General features: G+C 41.7%; 1 long non-coding RNA gene across 1 annotated transcript; it reads right to left on the reverse strand.

The window, feature by feature from the left end:
• Nucleotides 1-4074: 4074 nt before the first annotated feature.
• LOC101471451 (uncharacterized) lies at nt 4075-10466 on the reverse strand. Its single transcript, XR_013094531.1, has 4 exons — nt 10209-10466; nt 10072-10133; nt 9865-9971; nt 4075-4991 (listed from the first exon to the last, which is right to left on the reverse strand). It is a non-coding gene; the product is annotated as an uncharacterized LOC101471451 (long non-coding RNA).
• Between the last annotated feature and the right edge of the window lie 13641 nt (nt 10467-24107).

Consider the following 24107-nt stretch of genomic DNA (forward strand, 5'->3'; position numbering starts at 1 on the left):
TACCCATCCCTACTCCTGATCTCCTAACTGGACACCAAATATGTCAGTTCTCATTCTAATTGTCATCGCCAGGGGTTCTATAGCTAAGATAAATAGCATTGGAGATAATGGACACCCCTGGCGAGTGGAACGCTCCAATGTAATAGGGTTAGAAACTATGTTATTTGTTAAAACACTAGCTTTGGGATTTTTATACAAAAGTTTAACCCATTTGAGAAAATTGTTTCCAAATCCATATCTTGGGAGAACAGTAAATAAATATGACCACTCTATCCTGTCAAAAGCTTGACGAACGTCAAGTGATAATAAAGCTGTATCTTTAGCATCAAATTTCTCGTGAATATATTTAGAACCGTTCTTATATTGTGAAACCCTTGACGTTTTGGCACAAAGCCATTTTGATCATTATGAACTAAATGTGATATATAGAGGTCTAATCTCCTTGCTAAAACTTTACAAAGTATTTTAGTGTCAACCCCCATCAGACTTATTGGTCTAAATGATGAACAGGGGCAGGGGGTTTGCCAGGTTTCAGTATCAAAGTAATCATTGCCTGTCTCAGAGTGGGTGGGAGAGCTTCATTTTGATACACTTCTTCATACATGTTAAAAAGTGGAATTAATAATTTGTCTTGGAAAGTTTTATAAAATTCAATCAGAAAGCCATCTGGCCCAGGTGCTTTACCACTGTTAATGCTTTTAATAGCCTGTGATATCTCTTCAGTAGTTAGACGTCTGTCTAATTCCTGCTTTGTGTTTTTTGTTAGCGTCTGAAACTGAAGTTGATCTAAGAATACGCCCCATTCTTCTGAGGTTTGAGCACATTCTGATTTATACAGTTTTTCATAAAATTCTCTAAAGCTGTCATTAATTTCCACTGGATCTACTGTTACATTCCCTGAAGAGGTCTTTATAATATTAATTGCTCTTTCACTCTGCATTTTCTTAATTCTCCATGCCAAAAGTCTGCCTGCTTTCTCTCCTTGGTCATAATAAGATTGCTTCAGCCACATTAGGCTTTTTGCTGCTGCATCAGGTGATAATTTATTATATTCAGTTCTCAGACATAGCAACTCACTTTGTTTTGTTGAGTCGTCGCTAACATTTAAGTCTAATTCCAAAGATTTAATCTGTTTATCCAGGGTTTCCATTCACTTTCTTTGCTGTTTATTCTTTGTACTCGTAAAGCTAAGAATTTCACCTCTAATATATGCTTTGAATCCTTCCCATCTCACCGAGGCACAAGTTTGATCTGTGTTTAACTCAAAGTAATTTTCTATTTTCTCCTCTATAAATTTAACAAATTCAGGATTCTGCAGCCATTTTGTTTGAAGCCGCCAGTGAGGGGGGTTATGGATAAACTTTCCTCGATGGATACTCAGTGAGATAGCTGCATGATCACTGATCACTATGCTATCATACTGACACTGTTTGATCCTTGATAAAAGTTCTCTTGAGACAAGAAAATCTATACGTGAGCGGGATTTATGTATACTTGAATGACAGGAGAATTCTATTTTATCAGGATTTGTTCTCTCCACACTTCTACCAAGTTGATATCTGATATAAATCGATTTATTAGTCGTCTAGTTTGTGCTTTATATGTATCTGAACCTGTTGAGCGATCCATACTCGGATTGAGAGTACAGTTAAAGTTTCCTCCAATTATATACAGTCCTTGCAAAGCAGATACAGTAAGAAACAGATCTTCAAAAAATTTGGGCTTATTTTAATTTGGGCCATAGAGACTCACCAAGTTTAAAGTAATAGAAAGGATGGTACCCTGAGTGATTACGTACCTACCAGCAGGGTCTTTTATTATTTTCGTCATTTGGGATGGTATGCTTCTATGAATCAAAATAATTACACCTCTCACATAGTTATTGTATGATGCGTTGATCACCTGGTCAGGCCATCTGTTCCTCACAGACTTTAGTTCACAGTCTGTCAGATGTGTTTCTTGAAGAAAAACTATTTTTGATTTCAATTGGATCCTCATCTTGCATGGATTATATTGAAAACCGCGGAACACTCCTTCGTCGGCAAACACTTTTCTGATCGCGTTGAACTCTGTTTAAGCCGGACGGTCTCAGCTGAGAAATCTTGGGCAAAAAAAGAGTTTGTTTCCGTCGTGCTCGATGTTACTGTGTTTTGTAGAGCGGAAAACAAACTCCCGATCTTGGAAGTTCAGGAATCGGATATGGACAGCTCTGTGTTGGTTTGGCTTTAGAGGGCTTATTGAGAGGGCTCACCGCACCCTAGCACCTCCGTCAGTCTCAAGCCAGCGCTGTAACATCTCCCGTAAAAACTCCAGCAGTGGCCGCTGACCCTTGGCACCCTCCCGGAGGGCAAATAGCCGCAGGTTCTTCCTTCGGCCCCGGTTCTCCAGGTCGTCGGTTTTTGCCTCCAGGTAGGATATACGCGTCATGGCATTGCTGAGATCGGCCACGCTCTTTCCCAGGAGCTCCTCTGCCGACATTATTCTATTTTCAGCTTCCTCCAGTCGTGTAGCATTTGCAGCAACATTTTGCTTTACCTCCGTCATGTTTGTCTCCAAAGCAGCAACTGACTTCGTCGTTTCGCCCATACGGTTATCTATGCTGTCCAGTTTAGTTCCGAATACACTAAACTCGGAGCGCAACGGCCGAAGTACAGCTAACACCGTGCTAAGGTCACCCATGCTACTAGTGCTAGCAGCTCCCTCGCTGTTTTCAGGCGTTACCAAAATATCGGTTTATCTGGTTTTTGGGAACCGCGTTTTCGGGTGAAAATATCAGTCCTTGAGATTAGTCGTTTTTGACATTTTCCAATAGCAGTTAAGTTTCTAGTTTTGGGTTGTTCTGGGTTTTTAATGCAGGTTACACGGAGCAACCACTTTAAGCTGCCATCTTGGTCCGCGGCTCCATAGCGCCCCCGTTCTGGCCCATCTTACTGGTGGAGGAGGAGGAGGAGGGGATTTGGTCAATGAGGATACGCCTCCAGTAATCCAAGTTATCCCACCTGTTCTAGACCCCGTCTGTCTAACTCAGAATTGCTGAAATCATTGCCGAGTTTGCTTGAGCATCTGTCTTCAGAGCAGCAAGAAGACATAACTGTCTTGATTAATGAATGCACCTGTTTATTTGGGGATGTGCCAACTCGCACTACAGTGCTAGAGCATGATATTGATGTCCAGGGAGCTAAACCTATTAAGCAGCATCCTTATCGAGCCAGCCCCCATAAACGCTTGCTCTTGAGACAGGAGGCTGACTATTTGCTGCAACATGGCTTAGCGAAGCCCATTCAAAGCCCCTGGAGCTCACCTTGTATAGTGGAGTCTAAGCCAGATGGCTCGCCCCATTTAATTACAGACTTTCGGAAGGTGAACTCTGTGACTGTGCTGACTCACATCCTCTCCCAAGAATTGAGGATTGTGTGGACAGTATTGGGTCATAACAACGGCGTTTACACTTCAGTCTGCCTCTGGTGGCTTTTTGACACAACTGTGACATTCAGCAGTCCCCTCATTGTTCTGACACACACAACAAAACTATCGACTACACAATAACTACACACTCCAAACACACTACACATCACAAATCCCTCTTGTCCCCAAAAGTCTCCCTCCAAACAACCAAATGTCACATGTTGCCATATGATTTTTTTGATTGGTCGGCATGGTGCATTTTTCCACCAATAGGAAAGTGGTGGGTGGTTTTTGGTCACCAGCGGAGAGTGCTTGCTAGCACCGTTTCTTCCCGCAGTAAACGTGACGACAGGATTCAGGAAAAACCACTGCGTATGTTTTTGATCATGACTCTGGTTTTATGCGGCCTATCAACACAATCTAAAAACCGGTCTGTAGTTTGAAATCCACACTTTCAACACAAACGGAGGGTGGCTGCATCTTGTTCCTATGTCGAGAGGGTTCCCAGAGGGTTAATACTCCACATTTCATCTGCACAGTTGAGGATGTTTTATCGCTCTGTGTTTGTGAGGTTTCAGGCTGTGATGGTAGATGAGGCAGGTGTGGGACTGACGCGAGTAAACTGAGTTTAATCAGAAATGTTCTTGTAACTGAGACACATGGAGCAGGTTTGAAGCTTTCTCAGAAAAACATTTATTTATCATTTTAGTTTGAACAGAATTTAAATCATGTTTGAAAAGAAATTTTAAGGACATAAAGAAAGTTTGTCTTCAGGGACGATGTTGGTTTGTTTGAACTTCTCTAACCTCTAGCTGCTGCTCCTACGCCCTCCACCTCTGTTCCTGCTGACGCTCCTGCTGCTGCTGCTGCTTCTGTACTTGCTTCTCTTCCTGCTGCTCCTGCCTCCACCTGCATGTTTTCCAGCTTCTCTACTCCTGTATATCTCTCTCTTCCTGCTACTGCCCCCTCCACTGCTTCCACTGAAGCTCCTGCTTCTTTCCCTGCTGATGCTGCGCTCTCTCTCAGCGTTGTTATCAATACAAAACTCTGAAACTCTGTGATTTACAGAGCAGCTGTGACACACTAACTCAGGATTCTGCTGTACATCACAGCGAAATATGTAGTGGAGACCACCCATCGAATAAGAAAGCTCAGTCAGTGACGTTTCTAAAACATCTCTGGTTACACTGGAACCATCGTTTGGATGGCTGAAAACTTTTGTAAACACAAAGGCCCCATCATGCCATCTGTCAACCTGATTTTTAATCATGTTAAGGATGTTGAATTTTTTGTTACTGTCTGTGCACTTGCTACATGGGGAGAGGTAAGAGTAGATGAGGAGGAAGTCGTTCTTTCCCTGTTTCTTTAGTTTGTCCAAGCTTTCCAGAACTGCGCGTTCTGCATGTACAGGTCCTGTGGGAACAGCTAAAACCAGCCTGCTGCTAGCATATACCTCACCCCCTTTAACTGAGTCTTCCATGTGCTCATTAAAGCGGTCGTTATGAAGGACTTCACTGATAAGGGTGTTTGGGTCCTGTTGATCTGGGATGGTTGCAGCCAGACAGAATTGACCTGTTAGTCTGTACCTGTTAGAAAAAGAAACAAAGATCGCAGGTCATTTCACACTGCATCTGTGTGTTCCAGTTCACGTTTGTCCTTTGTTGTGTCAGTAAGCAAAAATCTGGAAGGAATGTATTTCAGTAGGAAGTGTATTTGTGTTGCTAAAACTAAGAAAGCAGAGCTTAAAAGGAAGAGGCAACCCAAACCATGTGTCACGGTTTGCGGGGCAAGCCATGAGGTGTTTGTGAATAAGGACCCAAAATGCAGGCACTGGCTGTGATGCGAGTGAGCTTTTATTACAGGAGGTGAAAAACCACAAAAGCGAGGATGGCAAGGACAGAATTAAAACATAACCTGAACTGGGAAAAACTAGTAACAACCTGAAATCATAAAATGCAGAGAGACGGCACGGAGAATGTAGAGCAGTGACACACCAGGTAACACAGACAAACCAACAATGAACACAGGCAAGCACACAATATAAATACACACACAAGGTAACGAGGAAATGGCACACAGGAGGAAAACACGAGAGACAGATCTTCAAAGTAAAACAGGAAATTCACGAGCACAAACTCAGGGACACGAAAAGAGCACTGGGGGGAGGACACAGGACGAAAACCTAAGAACTGCAAACCCTGAAAATGAAACCTACATACGAATACAGACAACCATGAAGAAATCAAACACTCAAATCAGATAATAATAATAACCATAATGATAAACACAAAACCCTGGGCCACCGACCCAGCACCATGACACTATGAGCTTTTTACTAAACCTCGCCCAGCAGGTTTTAATGAAAGTACAATTTTTAATTAATACATTCAAATGACTGCATCTACAAATAAAAACAATGTGTGAAGACTGCAGCATGCATGGCTTCAGCTTCTGCTTCTCATGTGCTCCACCACCCTCCAACCTGCACAGGTGGACGTTTTTCATTCATCTACATGAATCAGTACATATGCGTGTGCAGAAACAATCATAGGTCAGAGGTCGCACCTATTTCATAACTATTGAGTTCCTATTTCTCTTTATTAAGTGTGCCTATGCCAAAAGGCACACTTATTACTATTGCTCGGATTTATTATTCTTATTCTTATTATTATTCTCCATCTTCCGCCTGAACTTTATGACAGCCTCCCCTATTTTCAGGCGAGAATGTAGGTGTGTAAACTTCAAATATCTGCTTGTTTTTTCAAGAAGTCCCATATTTTATCAAGAAGTCCCATATCTCTCACGATGTTACTGCTAGCGCCGCATGGCAGCTAGCTGGCTAGCGCGGCTTGGCTGACACCCAGGCCGGGCTGGCTGACACCCAGGCCCGCTCACGCTCTCGTGTCACCCCTAGTCTTTCGTGATGACTGTTGGTTGGCTGCTGGACTTATTTTTCATTTATATGGGCTGGTGATTCGGTACGAGTGTCCGGTGAACTGAATGTCAGGTAAGACGTTATGTATATGTAAGGTAGTGACTGGAATAAGTCACAAGGTGTCGCTGTTGAGCTGCATATATGTTGTAAATTTTAGCAATTTTGACCATTTGTCCTGTGCAGGACACTGTAGTTCAGATTTCTCGTTCGCGCGGGCTCCATCTTGGTTCAGTGTTTACTGTGATGTGCAAAGGTAAGCACTGTCAGTGGCGAACTGCATTGGTTTTGTTTAAAAATAAGTGTTCCACTGTGTAAAATAGCGGTTTGTCATTTAAGCCGAGCATATATTTTGTTTATTGAGAGGTTCATGTATTGTCTGATGAGAGTATGAGCAGTTTGTGTGCATGTTTCATTTGCTAATATCTGCCGCAATTTCGGGCTACATTCCCGCTAGTTAGCAGAGCACCCATTCGGGCAAAGTAATGCAAGATGAAGCATTAGCTTTTCAGCTGCAGTTTGCTGGTAATCCTGCTATGTTAGTTTTGTGTCATACTCATTCCTGAGACCGTGGAATTTTGTAAAAACATGATTATTTTTGCTTAATGTGTTTTTTTATATATATGTTGTTGTATTTTACTACGTTGATAATCACACAGTGTTTACTGTGATGTGCAAAGGGCCAGCAGCAGAGTTGGAGTGGTGTTTGCCCCAGCATCTGAATAAACGGCACGGTCCGAGCCACAAATTGAACGCCTGTGTCCGACTGGTCTCTCTACTGTGCACCCCAATCCAACACAAACTTACACAACGCAGAGTCCGGGGTGTAGGGAGGCCCCTGCACGGGTTGGGTTACATATATTTCCGTTGTGCTGACTTTTTACAATCAGTTACAATAAGTCGTACAGCTGGGTGGGTGCTGTGTTACTAATGGTGAACTTTATTGTATTCATAAGGTTAATTATTGGGTTGCCAACTGCCCCGTGCAAACGGAATCGTCCCGCATTCAGAGAAAATATTACGCGTTTCTTATTGAGCTGAAAAGGAACACAGTTTGTCCCGTACTTCAGGTAGAATGGAAGAAGACACAAAGCTGGATTTATTCTGTCGTTACTCAGCCTCCCCTGTCATTCTCTCGCCTGTTGCAACTTCAATCGTGAAACTGATCAATGATCGGCTTTTCTCTCGTTTGTTTATTGCGCTAAACAACAGCAGCAGTTTAAGCTTGATCAGCTGTTGTTAGAATTCATTTGATTTTAATTTCTAGTATCAGCTGATGTTTGCTGGAGCCACAGCTGTAAAAAAAGGGCTGGTCGAAACCAGGAGATGTCCTTACTGAATCATCAGGGCTGAACTGGTGATGGAGAAACAGGTTTACCTTTTAGGTGACATGAATGAGTTGAAGGGAAGTTATGAACTGTTTCTGAGAGACAACTAACACCAAGCTCCTTTTTTTTTTTGTGTAGCTGACAGCTGGTAACTGTGCAGGGGCGGATCTAGCACAGCTTTTGCCAGGGGGCCAGGTAGGGCATTAACAGGGAGAGGGGGACACAAAGATATACTTTTCTTTCTTACTCTCATATAAACTATTTAGCTTTTATTAAATAGTTATCTGAATCTTACAACCAAAGTTTGTATAATAATACACAAGATTGGCTGTAGACCATTGTTAATCATTCAGAACACTGTGTAAAAATAACAAAAAACAAAAAGTGAATGCAAAAGTGCATAAATATTTATTTTACGTGTTTGATGTGTGTGGCAGGGCGTGGTCTGCTGTGCCGCTGCAGGGGAGGTGGACCCACCTCAGCGGCATCTGCAATCACGGCTCTCAGGTGTAAAGTCTGTGCTCTCTCTGCTTTTTTTTTTTTTTTTTTTTTTGTATGTGTCGGGCTGTGAGATGAAAAGCTACAGCCGGCTGTGTGGGTACAGCAACTATGTGTGAAAAGTGGTCCATAACGTAATGCTTCAAAGCGTGTTCATGCAAACATTGTCGGGTCTGCTTATGAACCTCTGCGCACAGCGTCTACAAATCGGGGCTGTACGAAGTCACCTCATCTTTACACAAAACTGTAAGCTGTCATCTGTGAGGCGCGAGCGGTGTTTGGTTTTACCATAGTTCATGGTGGGGAATGGCTGCTCTGCTGAGTTTTGCTCTCTGTAGCCATTTGAATGGCAAACTATACTGATTAGCGGCGGCATAGGCACACTTAAAATTTCTTCTGAAATTTTCGCTTTCTAGTTCTTTATTCCACTATTTTATTCTAGTTGCTTCCGTACACTTTTTGGCGCTTAACTACTCCCACAGTTTTTGTGCTATTTGCACCGTTCAAATCTTAAAAAATTCTGCTCTTTCTGCTAATGCGTGCAATGACTTTTGGTGCTCATAACTTCTATACTTTTTGAGATATTGAATTTTTTTTGCAATATTTTTTGCCCATTTCTGCCATATTATCAGTGGCCTCACTGATTTTTCCTTGCCAGGTTGACCTGTGTTTTAGCTCAGTGAGATAAGCATCCGTTCTCAGACTGGGAGGCCAGGGTTCAAATCCCACTTATGGCAACATTTCTTTCAGTTAACACTTAAACTTTTTTTTAAATCTTTTCAACACAAATTTCAGCTTTTTCACCCCTTTTCAGCAAAATTTTCAGTTTTTTCTGCTGTTTTCAGAAAAAAACTATTTTCAGCAGAAATTCTGCTGATTCACCTCTTTTCTGCAAAGTTTTCAGCCTTTTCACCTCTTATCAGCACAATTCTCAGCCGCTTCTGCTCATTTCAGCACAATTGTCAGTCTCTCCACCACTTCTTTGGGAGAAAGAGTTTGGTGCAGTGAGATGAATAGCTACCTTGAGACCTGAAGGGCCAGGTTTGAATCCTGCTCAGGGCAATGGTTTTTTTTTTTTTTTTGGTTTTTTTTTTTCTTCCTTCAACCTTTTCAGCTTTTTTCAGCAGACATCTTCAGCGTTAAGGCATCCACACAGCATTTTCGCAGGAAATGCAAAATTTTCTAGTCTGCTCTGAGACTGTGATGTGTAGAAGTGCTCGATGTAGTCACAGATTTTCATCTGCAGTTCTTATTTATCGAACAATACCATGAAGATGAACGTGGAAGCACGCGAGCACAAAAAGTAGAATAATAGCAAAAGTTTAGTGTTTTAAAAAAACACAATAATAAAAATGTACAAACACACATGTGACTCCAGACTGCAACAGCTCTCAGATTAGAAATGAGCGACAGTTTCCTTTGGAAAGATGATTTTAATATAAAATACTTCACTCAAAATTTTGTTTTCTTCTATTTTTTTTATAATATTAGTTTTTGTTGTTCTTTATTATTAATAATCACTGATATCAGTGTGAGCCCCTGAAAAAGCCTCATCAGCTGATATCCAGCTTATTTAATGTTGTGCCCCAGAAGAAATTTGTCATCTGAGGTCAGTGGTTTTATGCACAGTCCCTCACAAATAAGCAATAAAAAGACAAAACAGGAAGATTACTGATGAATGACATAATAAAGTTCACTTACTCTGTCCTTATGGCTTTTATAATACGAGTTAACCAATTCACATCCACAGCCAGACTGGTTCCAGCTGCCAGCAGGACATACAGCATGAGGCAGGGCAGCAACTTCATCTGCACCGTTTAAAACAACACGTTTATGATGAGTTTTAATGCAGTAAACAGTTAACCATTACAGTAAACTGTTAAGTCAAAACTCCTAAAAATATCTTACCTTTAAAAAGTCTTTTAAAAATCTCAAACGTTCTCACCTTCACTGCTTTGTTTGTCCTGAAACTGCAACAGAAGAAAGAAACCAGTGAAATGCAGGAAACTGAACTGGGACTAAACTGAACCAAGAGCTTCACATACCTGCTCAGGTGGAAGGTCTGTGACCTTCAGTTAGCTGTAAGGAGTGGTTCTATCTGCAGTCGTTCAGGAGGTTTTTATACGAGCAGAGGGGCACAGCAGCCTAAAAATGAGGAAGACAGAAACGAGAAGAAGAGCATCTTATCAGAGCATCATCACATCCTCTCCATCTGTGGCCACAGTCAGCAAATATGATGAACTCTGTGAGTGCGACAGCTTTTTACAAGCTTCAGCCACAATCAGTCGTTAAAACCCTCTACAGCATAGCGTTGCCCTGAGGCAACAAACCACATTTTCATGCCTTACACTGGCCCTTCAAAAAAACAACAACTTTTTTTTCTTCAAATAATGCTACCAGACACATCTCTTTCCAATAAAATGATGAGTTGAAGGTGGTGTGACTTTCATTTTGGGGGGGGAGGACCCATTTCTGCAAGCTGCACTACATGAGAGACATCTCCATTAGGAGGCAAGATAAAGATCACTATTTTACGTGTTTATAGTGAAATAAATGTATATTAAAAAATACTTGTATGTGCATGAATATGTTAAGAAGCATATTTGATTGTTTGTTCTACTTTTTTAAATTTATTTATACAGTAAAACAGTTAATTTTCATTCGTTGCCTCAAGGCAACACTGTGCAGTTAGCCCAATTTTTTTTCAGGCAATATAATGCATTTGCATATGAGTCTAGATGTCATGGTCTCCGTGCCTGCCCGGTCGGCCCCACAAGGCTACAATTGCTGTTTCTGTTCTCTCCCTCTCTGCCTGGGCGGAGCTCACTGTGGGCTCCTGCCCTTGGCCCACACACACACCTGACAACACTCACCCATCATCACCGGGAGCACTATTTGAGGCTGGAACACAGATCCTCTCGTCGCTGGATGATTGTACCCCCTAACGTTAGTGTTCTCACAGCTCTTGTGCTTCATATTTGTGATTTGTGATTAGTTGGTGACCTGCCTTCTCGTCTGCCTCAGATCTTCCCCCCCCGGACCTGCGACCTCCCTGCTGCGGGAACGTGTGTGAGTGTGAGCGAAGAAGACGTGAGCGAGTTACCCTGTGATTCCCCCGGAGTTTTGGATCCCTTCACTGTACATATATTGCACTGGCACTGTAAATAAACTACACCTTGGAGATACCTTACCGCTCTGCGTTTGAATCCCTGTACCAGATCGTGACACTAGAGATGTGTTTGTGTGCATTTATATGATCATAGTCATACTTTACAATCTACTCATAATTACAGGACATGGCTGTAAATACCTTTTATGGAAGAAAACCAAGGGAATGTGCACTTTCTGTCCTCAGAAAGTGAGGACAATGAGCTTTCAGGGAGTGACATTGAAGTAGAGGAGTGGATCCCTGAATGAGGTTTGCGGGACACTTAGGAGCTCAGGGGTCAGTTGGTAAAGTAGCTGTGTGTGCTAGTGCCCACATAGCAAGCAGGTCTGGCCAGGATCTGGTATCAAGTCGGCACTGCTGGCCGACTTCTGGCATGATAAGATGTATGTCATCAGGCCTGGCATAGATGGCACTGTCTATGTGATGGCATGCCATATCTGGCTTGATTGTGGTTTGGCTTATGTGGCCCAGGCCTACAGAAAATAGGTCTGGCCCAGATCTGGCATCAAGCTGGCACTTCTGACTGACTGGTGTTTTGGCAGAGTGTATGTCAACCAGATGTGTGACAGGTCTGGCAATGACGCCACTGTTTATGTGATGGCGTGCCATATCTCAGGTGGTAGAGCAGGTTACAAACTGGTCGGAAGTTTAGCGGTTCGATCCCTGGCTCCTCCAGTCTGCATGTCAAGAGTGTGAATGTGTATGAATGTAGTTAGGAAGCACTCAGTTAAGCGAAAGTGGCATGTTGTATAGAGCAGTTTGAGTAATCTGGGAGAGTAGAAAAGTGCTATATAAAAATCAGTCCATTCACTGTCTGAACAGAGTTTCGGCATGTTACTTTTGCACTGTTTTGCATGTTCTGGCACATGTTGTTATTACATGGCTTGATTAAGGTACACATTAGGCTGACATCTGGGGCTAGAGCTGAAACCGTTCTGGCCCTTTGGTGGCCCAGACCTGGTTTGTGTGGGCCACCACTGTCATTCAGAGCAACGGGTTTTTCCCTTTTCTACATCTAACTGTTCTCTGAAAACAGGAAGTGGTTAGTAGCTGAATAAGTTCATCACAAAAGTTATTAGGTGAAAAGTCACGTAGACATGTAGATTGCTTAGTGATCAATAAAAAGCACATTTTTATAATGCTAACTGTTTTGGCAATATTATTACATCTAATAGTGTTTTCAGAAGACTTCCATGTTGTACTGGGTGTCCAGTAGATGTAATCACTCCTCTATTCTGCCAAATTTTTGCAAAGTGGTGAACTGCTGAAAAAACATACTGGCTGTCTGTGTATATATTTATATCTTGGCCTGCGAGCAATTCACATGCACGTATGACTGCTTTGAGTTCTGCACTCTTGAGTGGAGTGTGGATGACCTTCTTCAGGTGAGGCCAAAAGTGTGCTTGGGTTCAATTGACCACACTTCTGGATGGTAATGTGTGATTGCGATAGTAAGATTCCAACATATGATAGTTGTCTTGCATGCGTCAGGTAAGACAGATTGGCTTGGAGTAAAATTGAAGTCACTGCGTGGGGTACTCTGATGATCAGAGTGTGCCCTAAAACAATGTCAGCTGACTTTTTTATTTATTTATTTTTTTTACTGCCTCTGCTGCAGCTGCACAGGCTTGCACATGCAGGCAGGCCTGACGCAACAGAGTGTAATTTGCACGAGTAAAATGCGAGCGGGCGTTGTTTTTCTCCAAATGCCTGTGTTAACACTGCTTTCATATAACCTGCTCCTCCATCTACATGTAAGTAGAAAGGCTTATCATAGTCAGGCAATGCTAAAACTGTATTTGTCTGTAATGCCTATTTTTAAGTTACTGAATGCTTCTTCTTCTTTTCTTCTCTATAGATGCAACACTACATTTTCACTCAAGGCATTTTAGATAATTTCTATTTTTTCCAAAGAATTCACACATCTCACACATCCTACATATTTCAAACTTTTAAGTTAGGATTTTTAAAAAAACAACAACTTTGCATTGCTCATAGCTCACAGCTCTAAAGCTAGGCATTTGTAAATCATATGCCTAATCACTATGTGTCACTGTGATCCACAAGTATGGTCACAAATTTGTTTCCAAACAAACAAAATAATCAAACAAAAACAAATTGCTGATGGCATGAACGTTTTACACACATTAGTCAGGACACAAAAAGGAAAAGAAAAAAATGCTGCCAGAAACAAATCAGAAGTGTGAGGACAAAACTGAGTTCACAGACAGCTGCATGTGTGAGCTTTTAATATCATGCAGCCTCTGCTCTAAAAAAATAAAAATAAAAATGTGTAACTTGCTCATTAACTTGTTAGTCTACATATTTAATTCAACTTCTCAATCCCGTAGCTTTAGCTGGTGTCTACAGGGTTTGGCTTATTGGTTGTTATTATAGGTTTGCTCTATATCTCAGCAATGTCTCATCTAGGATGACAGGTTTCCAACCGGGTCAAGTGCCTCTATGCACTTCATTAGTTTACTTATTTTCTTCGTTATCTTCATCTCATATGTCGTTCTGCTGAGTTTGAGCAACCTTAAGCTTGATGCAGACTACTTCTTAACAATTATCCACCTCACATCATAACTGACTGAGGTGCCTCTTCATATTAATATTATGTCATTATTAATGTTATTATCTTTTTTATATATAACAGCAATAGTATATTACAATACTTTATTACTGAGCCAATTTGATAGTTAGGATCATCGTACTCAGCAAACAGATAATTTAGAATTCATCCAATCTGCACAGATTTGCTTTTTCTCTGAACAGGTTTGTGCCTACCTTTTTAGACCGGTCTTCTGTTTGCCTCATATCAGATCCAACCTTCGGTCACATTCGTTCTCTCTGTTGCATGGCGAACCAGGCAGTTTATTATAATATTTTATTTATATTTTATTTTGTATCCATCAAGGGCTTCGGGTGATCTGCAGTTTCACCATTTCCCAAGCTGGAGACATTTACCTTTTCACACACTTTCCTTGGCTGAACAATGACGCAGCCTTCATGTACCTTATGCATCTCTCTATTTTATTTAAAAGGTTTTCGTGTGAATTATTTGCTTTCATTCATTCCATACATTCTGTACATGGTCGTCATTCCAACTATGTTTCATTGTTAACACCAGTATACAGGTTGTTATCCTTGCTATTATTAGTTTCAATACATTAAAGATAAGTTCTAATGTAATTTTGCCTTTTGTTTATTTTATTTTGTACTTCTTATATTTATATCTTTTTGGTGGGCTCTGTTTCCAACCTTTTTAAACTACTTTAAACTACTTGTTTAAAACTACTCAGTGGATCTGCGCTCGACAGTGCAGCCTAGGCGGAGTAGTCAAACGCAGATCCACTGAGCGCTCAACACAGACAGCATCGTCAGAAGAAAAGTTGATAAAATAAATTAAAATTTTTGTATTGTTCGATACATATGCGTACCGAACCGAAAGCACTGTATCGAACGGTTCAATATCGATACGAGTATTGTTGCACCCCTAATACATACACACAGATAGACATTTGCGCGCCAATTTGTCACGAAGTAATTGCGGCTACCTCTAAACCCAGCCTAAACGTAGTTCCTTTCGGCGAACTCAACCTATTTCACGTGTTTCACGAAGTAATTGCGGCTAAATCCCCTGTCAATAATAAAGGCCTTTATAAAGCAAGGCAAGCTGTGAGAGAGAACTAGGTCAGAGGGGGACAGGTCGCCTTAGCAACAGAGGCTTAAGTTAGTGGAAGTTTAAAAAACAGGAAGTTTAGTGCAGAGCTGCAGAGGCATATCAATAGAAAACAGGAAACCAGACAGAAAAAGTGGAACTAGTAACACAGAAGTTTTTATCAAAACTATGTGTGACGTGTAAAGGACCAAAATAACACCTCTCTCTTCTGGAAGATGATTAAATAAATAATTATAAATGTTTTGACCAACTCAGTCGTGTTCTCTCTATTCAGTAAAAGAATGACAAGAACCAGATTTAATAGCAACAAACTATTTCTCCAGGCTAAATGATGATCCTCTAAATTTGTGACACGCCATTTCCTCTCCAGATTACGAGTCATCTGCTTTAGGCTACGTGTTTGAGAATTATACCACGGAGTCAGGTACTTCTGATTAGAGACCTTAGTTTTCTCAGGAGCTACAGTATCCAGAGTCGTACGGAGTGAGGAGGTGAAATTATTAACAAGATGATCGACCTCTGTTGGAGTAGCATTCAGATAGGTGCTCTGCTCTATGTTGGTACAGGGCATTGAAGATGATAACAGTGGGTGGATTATATTATTAAACTTAGTTACAGCACTTTCAGAAAGACATCTACTGTGATAAAGTCTACTCTCCACTGCTGTGTAATCAATTATTGTAAATGTAAATGTTATCAGGAAATGATCAGACAGGAGAGGGTTTTCAGGAAACACTGTTAAATGTTCAGTTTCTATGTCATATGTTAAAACAAGAGCTAGAGTGTGATTAAAGTGGTGGGTGGGTTCTTTTACATTTTGAGAGAAACCAATTGAGTCTAATAACAGATTAAATGCCATGTTGAGGCTGTAATTCTTAGCATCTACATGGATGTTAAAATCACCCACAATAATTATTTTATCTGAGCTCAGAACTAAATCAGATAAAAAGTCTGAGAAATCAGACAGAAACTCTGTGTAAGGCCCAGGTGGACGATAGATGATAACAAGTAAGACTGGTTTCTGAGTTTTACAGCTGGGGTGGACGAGGCTAAGCATCAGGCTTTCAAATGAATTAAAGTCTTTCTGGGTCTTTGGTTGATTAATAGGCTGGTGTGAAAAATTGCTGCTACACCGCCCCCTCGGCCTGTGCTTCGAGGTTTCTGGTAGTTACAATGACTCGGGGGTGTTGATTCATTTAAACTAACATAATCATCCTGCTGTAAGTTACTGAGACACTGTTGTTTAGACTAGAATGAGAGAGCTTCTGTAATAAAACTGTTAGGGACACACCACCATTTTGGGTTTCGCAGAAATGTGTCATGCAGGACGCATCTCCCTTCTAGAAGTATTGTGAAAGAGAAAGTGTTAAATGGTCTACTGAGCAGTGTTTTGTCTTCCATCGGATGCCTCTGAGAAATCAAAAGAACTCGGTGAAGTGTTGATCTTAACAGTCCAAGATCTCCAGTCATCAGTGTTTGATATTTTCTTAATAATGGACAAGAAGAAGAAAAAAGCCCTAAAAACGTTTCATCTATTTAAACATTTGAATATAATCTTGTGTGTTGGAGCGATTTATTTCCATAAACCAGGGTCCTTTAAAAGCATCACTCACATATTCTGCTCAGTGATTTAGTGCCGTCTTTCCCAACCTTTTGGAGCCACTGCACATTTTCACTTTAGATTAAAATAAAACAAAAATGTCACAAAAACTATATTGATCATTTTTCCCCGTACACTCGGCTAGGTTTGTCCCCTGTTTACCTTTTTTGCTTTCTTCTGACCACTACTCATGTTAGGGGTGTCATCTGGGTCAGAATTTTCTCCAGGACCAGGTCTTTTTCTTATAAATATTTATCTGTTGCTATTACGTGTTGCGTAGTCTCACAGCATGACTATTATGCAATTTCATCTTCTTCTGTTTTCCTGGCAGTTGGCAACCCATTTAATTAGAGCATGTAGTGGTACTGCCCTCTAGTGGAAGAGAATATAATTGTTCCACCAGTTACTCACGCCAATCACTTAGAGAACCATATAATCTTCCACAGCACAGTGGTTGGGTAACACTGATTTAGAGAATAAAAGCTCAGAGTCACTGGGCTTCATAAAGAGGAAGCTGAACATGTGAAACTCTCCTTCAGAATAAAAGACACGTGCAGCAGGCTGGATGCTGAGCTTTATTGAAAGAACACAGAGGGGTCAAACACCTCACAGGCAGGCAGTCACATGATTCATGGCAGACAATGCTCTCACACACTTCACATGTGAGTGTCTTAGCTGTCACATGATTAATGAGATGTTTGTGTAACTACTGAGGTTGATGAGAGATCACATCACTTCTTCACTTCCTCCCACCATCGACTCACTTCAGTTTGCTTACCGGACTAATCGTTCCACAGACGATGCCATATCTCACCTGCTCCACACATCCCTGAGTCACCTGGACACTGGCAGAGGGAATTATGTTAGGATGCTGTTCGTGGACTACAGTTCAGCATTCAACACAATAATTCCCTCTAAGCTTTTCACCAAGTTGACGGATCTAGGACTCAGCTCATCACTGTGTCAGTGGATCCTCAACTTCCTCACAGACAGACCCCAATCAGTGAGGGTGGGGAAACAAGTCTCCCCCTCCATCTCACTCAGCACTGGAGTGCCTCAGGGCTGTGTTTTAAGCCCCCTGCTGTACTCACTGTACACTTATGACTGTGTAGCCACATCCGACACCACCTCCATTGTCAAGTTTGCTGACGACACTGCTGTTGTGGGCCTGATCTCCGACAACATCGAGACGGCCTACCTGGAGGAGATTAGGAACCTGGAGACCTGGTGCCAGGAGAATAACCTCCTCCTAAACGTCAGCAAGACTAAGGAGCTGATCGTGGACTTCACTACAAAGCAGGCGAGGAATTACAAACCCCTCATCATCAGTGGCACGCCAGTGGAGAGAGTGGACAGTTTCCGATACCTGGGTGTCCACATCACTCAGGACCTGTCATGGTCCTGTTACATCAACACCCTGGTTAAGAAAGCCCGTCAGCGTCTCTTCTTCCTCAGAAGACTTGGAGACTTCCAGAAGGTGCTCAAGAACTTCTACTCCTGCACCATCGAGAGCGTCCTGACGTCAAACATCTGCACCTGGTTTGGGAACAGCACCAAGCAGGACAGACGAGATCTGCAAAGGGTGGTGCGCTCGGCAGAACGCATCATTCAATCAGAGCTCCCTGACCTGCTGTCCATCTACACCAAGCGGTGCAAGTCCAAAGCTAGGAAGATTATGATGGACCTCTCCCATCCCAACAATGGACTCTTCTCACTGTTGAGGTCTGGGAAGCGCTTCCGCTCCCTTAAGGCCAAAACAGAGAGAATGAAGAGGAGCTTCTTCCCCCAGGCTATTCGGGCCCTGAACCAGGTGTAGGACTGGACTCTCCCAAACACGTCACTATAAGACTGGACTCTCACACACGTCACCACACATTTCCTATAATCCTATAATTCCTATAATTTATAATCCTTATCTTTATAATCTCTTCTGCTATTTGCACATTCTTTACTGTAAATTCCTAAGTTAATTTGTAAATTTTTGTAGTAAATTGTAAATATTGTAAAACTTTTCTTCTGTCATTTAATGGTCTGGCATTGTACAGCTACAAGCATTTCACCCCCATGTCATACTGTGTATGGTTGTGTGTGTGTGACAAATAAAATTTGAATTTGAATTTGAGGTTAATAGAAGAACTGAGAGGGGAGGCTGGAGTTTAGAGTTAACTGAGATCAGGAGAAGAGCTTGGACTCCCTTTGCGCAGCAAGTAAAAACTGACTGAGTTCTGTGTGATCTTCCTTTGTACACAGGTGATTGGTCTCTGAGTCAGCGGGGTTTAAGTGTTAGACCCAACACTAAGCATTGTTAATAATACAATATTGTGAAATTGCGTTTGTTTCCCCTCCAAAGCAGCTGTAACAATCTGGGTCACAACGAAAGATGTTAGTCAGCCCACCGATGGCATCACCAAGAGAACGAAGGGAATTAGCCAAAATGTTTTCAGGAATGGGAGGCTGATTGTTGGGCTGAAAGATTTTTTTAAACACAAATACAGAATAGTAGGTTTCAGCGATAAGTTCAAGGTCCTCAATGATGCTCGATGAATGGTAGCGGCTGGTGCATGTATCACATGCAGAGGCAAAAGAGTAGATGAGCAGGAAGTTGTCCTGGCTGTTTGGGAATCTGTTCAGGTTCTCAGTTTCCAGCCGCTCTCTCAGGGTTTGCAGAACACGACTTTCTGCATGTTGTCCACTTCGTCCGCCTTCAGGTGATGTTGGTCTGGCCACAATCACCCTCTGGCCTACATACACTCCACGATTGTTATTGTCTGAGGTTCTTTCCCCAATCTTTCCCAGAACAGCCTGAAAGGGATCACCCTCAAAAACCTGGTTAAGAGTGTTTAGGTTCAGATCTACCGGGATGACTGCAGCCAGACAGAACTGTCCATCTATGCTGTATCTGTTACAGGAAAAGGCACAGAACACACATCTCAGTATTCTGTGGTTTCATATCAGATTACTATAAAACAACAACACATACTTAGTGAGCAGAAGACCACAGAAATGTTGGCTGGGTGTGTAACATTAAAAACAGATCCCAGTTTAAATGAAGAGTGTTTGTAGCACCATGAACTGCTGCTGCTCAGCATCCTGCAGATTAAAGCTCTGATAGAAACTCTTAATAAGTGTGTTTACTCACTGTCCTCTGATTTTTCTTACGATACGAGTCAGATCCACCTGGGCCAGAGAGGCTCCAACTGACAGCAGGAAGACGAGCATCATGCAGGGCAGCACGTCCATCTGCAGTTTAATCAAAAAAGACACATTTTAGACACAATTAAATATGATTAGTATTATAGTCAGCAGTTAACCTTTAATTAAAACTTCATTTTAATATTTATTAAATTTTTCTCAAACGTTCTCACCTTCACTGCTTTGTTTGTCTTGAAACTGCAACAGAAGAAAGAAACCAGTGAACTGCAGGAAACTGAACTGGGACTAAACTGTGAACCAAGTGCTTCACTTACACCTTAACTGGCAAAATTAACTGGCATTTAATTAGTTAAATAAGTAATTAATATTTTTAATTGAACACTGAAAATTTGAATTGTTTAAGGGCATATGTAATTCATTTTTGTCACTCCTGGCTCTCCATAGAGTCTGGCATGTTTTCCACAGACTGACCTCTTCAGACTGCACAGACTGCCCAACTCCGCCCTCTAGTGTGACATCCAGGCCTGGTCTGCCCTAATTATTATTGCATAAGAATGCTGAAGGACAATTTTTTTAGTCCAAAGCCAGGAGAAACCTATCTCAGACTGCAAACTGTTTAGGGAGCGCTGCAATAAATGCACTGTTGTAATAACAAATACAAAGGCTGCATATTTTATCTCAGAAACTTCAAAAAATGCAAGCCCCTTAAAATATTGGAAAACAAGTTTCTAGATGGAAAAGATACCGATTCAGAGCCCCCACATACATAACAGATACAGTAAGAAACAACAAGGCTAAAATACTCTTTTAAAAAATTAGTTTCTGCGACGCTCTGAGATCACGCACTGCTGCCTACAGTGAAGGGCTCGTCTCCGGTAATATGGACCAATACAAGGCTGCATTTTCAACGTGCGCAGCGCGGTCAGACAGGCAAAGTAGAGCTACAGGGAAAAACTAGAGTCACAGCTTTAACAGTGCGACTCTAGGAGCCTGTGGGAGCGACTGTGGACAATAACGGACTATAAACAACCAGCTTCTCCAATGGTGAATGCCGACACTTCACTGGCTGATGAGCTGAACGCGTTTTATGCTCGCTTCGACGCTGCAGCAATTAAAACAACAAACGGCTGCGAGCGCACGGAGTGCACCGGTGAAGACACGGCCCAAGCAGTGGTTCTCACGTGCTTCAAACAGTCCATCATTGTCCCTGTCCCAAAGAAACAACAGCCCGCTTGCCACAATGACTACCGTCCAGTAGCACTGACTTCATCTGTGATGAAGTGTTTTGAAAGACTGATGAGAGATCACATCACTTCTTCACTTCCTGCCACCATCGACTCACTTCAGTTTGCTTACCAGACTACAGTTCAGCATTCAACACAATAATTCCCTCTAAGCTTTTCACCAAGTTGACGGATCTAGGACTCAGCTCATCACTGTGTCAGTGGATCCTCAACTTCCTCACAGACAGACCCCAACAGTGAGGGTGGGAAAACAAGTCTCCCCCTCCATCTCACTCAGCACTGGAGTGCCTCAGGGCTGTGTTTTAGGCCCCCTGCTGTACTCACTGTGAACTCATGACTGTGTAGCTACATAGAACTACAGTCTGGTGCCAGGAGAACAACCTCCTCCTAAACATCAACAAGACTAAGGAGCTGATCGTGGACTTCACTACAAAGCTGGCGAGGAATTATGAGGCCCTAATCATCAGTGGCACACCAGTGGAGAGAGTGGACAGTTTCCTGGGTGTCTACATCACTCAGGACCTGTCATGGTCCTGTCACATCAACACCCTGGTCAAGCAGGCCCGCCAGCATCTCTTCTTCCTCAGAAGACTCAGAGACTTCCATCTGCCACTGAAGGTGCTTAACTTTTACTCCTGCACCATCGAGAGTGTCCTGATGGGAAACATCTGCACCTGGTTTGGGAACAGCACCAAGCAGGACAGACAAGATCTGCAAAGGGTGGTGCGCTCGGCAGAACGCATCATTCAATCAGAGCTCCCTGACCTGCTGTCCATCTACACCAAGCGGTGCAAGACCAAAGCCAGGAAGACCATGATGGACCTCTCCCATCCCAACAATGGACTCTTCTCACTGTTGAGGTCTGGGAAGCGCTTCCGCTCCCTTAAGGCCAAAACAGAGAGAATGAAGAGGAGCTTCTTCCCCCAGGCTATTCGGGCCCTGAACCAGGTGTAGGACTGGACTCCCACACACATCACATCACCACATGCACTCTGTTTTTTTTGCACACTTATTATAATTTATAATTTCTTTTTATTCATAATTTCTTACGTAAATTTCTAAGTTAAATCTGTAAATTTTTGTTGTAATGTGTAAACCTGTTAATCTTACTGTTAATTCTTACTGTCATTTAATTGTTGGGCATTGCTCAGTGTAAATGACCACAGCAGACCCGGTGACATTAACATGCTTTGCAGCATTCTTTATTAGCACACACACAGTTGCTGTTCGCAGTGCACACAGAGCTGCAGCTCTGATTTGATTAAAATTTAATTTAAAATTTGATGCTGTTGAAGTGAAGCAGAGGTTATATTAGAGAACTACACTGTAAAACCTAATATTGTGCTTAATTAAAAATATGAAGACGACTGAACTCAGTTTTTATCAACTTCTTATTAACACCTAGCTTAAGTTACCAGTACTGTTGGAGCTATTTGTTCTTTATTTTTATTATTTTGAAATTTGTAAAAGTTTGTTGTTAGTTTACTTATATTTTGGGGTTTATTTACAAGTTTTATTTGTATTTTAATATTTGTTTCAATGTTCGGTTTGTTTGGTGTTTACCTTGCTAAGTCAGTCAGTAGGAGCTGTAGGGCCATTTTTTCTATAAATAAAGAGACTGGTATAGGACCAGCATGCACTGCGGGGGGGGGGGGGGGGGGGGGGGGGGGGGTCCTATGGGTTTTGTTTTTTTTACCAGAGCAGGAGAAGCAGCAGGAAGTAACACAAAATTGATCTTGTTATTGCCAAACTGGATGAATAAACCATAAAGACGCAACTTTCAAGTTCGGACAGTGGACTTCTTTCGCCTGCGTACGAAATATGATCTCAGTGCAGCAGGGGCTTGTTGACTTTTAATTGTGGGATGTTTGGTTTGTCAAACAAAAGGAATTGCCACTACAAGTACTATTCATTCAAAAAGCTAATCAACTCAGTTTATTTGATTTGTCTTAAATTAGAAAAACTTAGTAAGCTGGAAATGTCGCTTTTCTGTGGTTAAAAATAGTTGAAATTGTCATTTTATTTTGTTTTTATCTCATAATCAAATCATTTTGCAAATAAACAGACAAAAGGCAGTCTCCCTTCAGCGGAAGAAAAAAAACGATATTGTCACTGCGTTCCTTCTCCCTCACACGGATCAGTTCACGTGTTCATGGCCCAAACAGGTCTATCTGGAATATGTTGAGCAAAGCTGGAGAAATTTCAGCTCAGATTGTTGGTATTGCTGTGATTGTTATGTGGTACACATACCAGCTTCTGTGTTTGAATGCTAAACTAATGTATTATTTAAACTCGAGATTGCACTTGTGACTGAACAATGAATACATTTTGTTTTGATTATATAAGTAATGTAACTGCAATAAAAATGTGTGGGACGCCCAAATTTAGTTTTAGAACAATACAATCTGAGACTTTAAGATGATGGCAATATAATTGTTTGTTGTTCAGTAGAACAGTGTCCAGTATGGGTCTAATGTGTCAGCTGGAAAAGTTGGGGAACCCTTGGTTAACCCACACCCTGCAAGTTTGGCAGAAAGTAATCGACATTTGCGGGATACACAAAATGTTAAGAATTTTCAGGTGGTTTGTTTTCGACTCAGATTTTTTTCCAAACAGACACGACTCTAACTTTAAATCGTGGATATCTTATGGCCTTACGACATTCCTCTCTCTTACTCATAGAAACATTGTGCTCAGCTTTGAGACCTTGTAAGAAAAACACAACCTGACACAATAGGACTTTCACAGATACCTACAGCTGAGATCATATATTGATCATCAGTGCAAATTGTCTGACTTTACAGATGCTGAGTCGCATTTTTTTCCATATCCTGAAAAATGCAACAAACATGACCCATACTAAATCCATCTCTATACAAAGCTCTATAGTGCCAGCGAGACAACACTTCATACACCAAAGACAAATGGCAAAGGGAATCAGGGATTGCTATCTCTGTGGAGAAGTGGGAAAGTGTTTGGTCCTGCCAGTGGTCCACATCCAGTTCTATGAGCTGGAGGGAACATGGCTGGAAGAATATTATTAGATACTTCAAGACACCATATCAGGAGAGATATAAAGGTTCACATTTTTGTCTC

Source organism: Maylandia zebra, linkage group LG19 (assembly GCF_041146795.1).
Source record: "Maylandia zebra isolate NMK-2024a linkage group LG19, Mzebra_GT3a, whole genome shotgun sequence".
NCBI classification, from domain to species: Eukaryota; Metazoa; Chordata; class Actinopteri; order Cichliformes; family Cichlidae; genus Maylandia; species Maylandia zebra.